Below are 2752 nucleotides of genomic sequence, written 5' to 3' on the forward strand. Positions count from 1 at the left end.
GTTCTCGTTCAGCCTTCACTCAGCCGGTAGTACACTAAAAGCTATATAAGGCTAAGTGCCTATAAATTCAATCGAGCTTTGCCAGGCCGAGCGCATATAAGCACACTTGTGTTCATTCAGCCTTCACTCTGCCGGTAATATACTATAAGCTATATAAGTCTAAGTGCCTTTAAGCTCGGTCAGACTTTGCTTGGCCGAGCTCATATAAGCACACTTGCGTTCACTCAGCCTTCACTCGACCGATAGTATACTATAAGATATATAAGGCTAAGTACCTGTAAGCTCGGTTGGCTTTGCCCGGCCGAGCGCATATAAGCACACTTGCGCTCACTCAGCCTTCACTCGGCCAATAGTACACTAAAAGCTATATAAAGCTAAGTGCCTATAAGCTAAGTCGAGCTTTGCTCGGCCGAGCGCATATAAGCACACTTGCGTTCTCTCAGCCTTTACTCGGCCGATAATATACTATAAAATATATAAGGCTAAGTGCCTTTAAACTCGATCGAGTTTTGCTCGGCTAAGCGCATATAAATACATTGGTGCTTGCTCGGCCTTCACTTGGTCGGTAATACACTAAAAGTTATATAAGGCTAAGTGTCTTTAAGTTCGATTAGACTTTGCTCAACTGAGCGCATTCAGAGATCCCTTTATTCGGTCGGCCTTTGCCCTATATATTTTCGACCAGCTATGGGTACCCCCTACTTCTTCTCATCCTTGTCCTCCATTTCGAGGAGCCGACTTATTATAACCCATATCATATATTTTTTTCCCAATTATAATTAATCATTCTTTTTATGACTTTTTACCAAAAAAGAGCAGCAATGTTTCCTTATTTACCAAAAGAAGCACTCTAGTTTTAAAACTACCAAAAGGAGTACAAAAAAGTATTATTCTCTTCCTACCACTCCCGCCAACCTCCTAAATCCCATGCTGTTTTTCAATGCATGGGCCTGATATGGGAAAATATTAGGCCCAGTGTGGACCTGATATAGAAAATATCAGTCCCATGTTGGCTTCATATTGGACCATATCAGGTCCACTGTGGGCCTGATATGGGATCATATCAGGCCCAACGGTGGGCCTGATATGGAAACATATCAGACCCTTTTTAATCCTAGAGAGAGGGGATGCATTGAAAAACTGCGAGAGAGGGGGATTTAAAAGGTTGGCGGGAGGGGTAGGAAGGGAATAATACTATTTTTTGTACTCTTTTTGATAGTTTTAAAACTAGGGTGCTCTTTCGGGTAAGTAAAGAAACGTGACCGCTCCTTTTAGTAAAAAGTCATTCTTTTTAGTAAACACATAAAAAGTAACAAATATAGAGGCAAAGGAAGCATAACATTCCTAATGTTGGATGAGAGAAAAAGCAAACATGAAACTCATAGTTCGCCATTTCTTGAATCGAAATATTAAGGGAAAGAAATAGAATCATATGTGATACGGTGTGTAATAGGCGGACAAAGTTAAGGTGATATGGCAGTCAAAATTAAGGTGGCATGACAGTCAAAGTCAGGACGACGTGACAGTCAATATCAGGATAGGAGCATACTTCCTAGTTAGCTTCATGAGTGGCCCAGCATTAAGGCTCTTGGGTCTAGCTTAATTGAATAACAAGCCATATGGGAAAGGGCTAATTGGTCATGATGAAATACCGACCGGGCCTAAAGCACTCAACATCATAAATCTCTATGTACGCTTGATCGGATAAAAGATCAGCCAGACCTAAAGCACTCAACATCATAAATCTCTATATACGCCTGACCAGATGAAAGACCGGCCAGGCCTAAAGCACTCAACATCATAAATCTATATGTACGGTTGTCCGATTTACATACCGGTCGTGCTTAAAGTACTCATCATCATAAAGCTCTATGTGCGCCCGACCGGATGAAAGACTGATCGGGCCTAAAGTAGTCGGCATCATAAATCTCTGTGTGTGTCAGACCGGATGAAAGACCGACCGAGCCTAAAACAGTCAGCATCATAAATCTCTCCGTGTACATCCGACCCAAATCTTTTCATATATGTTCCAACGGATAAGGTCGGTCAGATTCGAGGCGGTTAACCTCATAAGGCACTTCATGTATAGTCGGTCATAAGACCGACGGGAGTTAAGAAACTTAAATGCATACTTATTGTTGAATGAATCTTCAATACCTGCAGTTTGTCAGAGTGTTACCTAAGCATATTTCTAGCATGCTTAACGTATCATATGAATCTCTGATCGGATTTATGACAACATTCAATACATAATAGAGCAGCTCAATGCAAGGATAAGCATAAGGACGGTTAGCCTTGTTGGTCGGTCGAGATATATTCAGTAGACAAGCAGCAGACAACCTTTTAACAACCTGTCCGAGTTGTCGGGGAATATTCCTTTAGAACCTCCTTCAGAAGCTATCATGTTTCTTATTGGGCAACCATTTATGGCACCATACTCTTGTAACAGCTTTATCAAAGGTCTAAGCCAGAAATGACAAAAGAGGTACATCTATGGGTAGATAAAAGATTCCTCAAATACTTATTACACAATAAACTAACAAACTCCTATACATGATGCCACCTCATGATCACAGAAGTATGAGAGGTGGTATAAAAAGGGGTCCTCTCTTTTGATAAGGTACGCAATCTACATCATTTGAGCTCTATTCTCGGGCGAGCACCTCTCTGTTCTTGATTCCTCTGTCCAAGACTATATTAACTTGAGTGTTGAAGAGCCTTAACAGGGATCTCCTTCCATAGTCTTTGGTCA

This window comes from Zingiber officinale, chromosome 3A (assembly GCF_018446385.1).
Source record: "Zingiber officinale cultivar Zhangliang chromosome 3A, Zo_v1.1, whole genome shotgun sequence".
Lineage (NCBI taxonomy): Eukaryota > Viridiplantae > Streptophyta > Magnoliopsida > Zingiberales > Zingiberaceae > Zingiber > Zingiber officinale.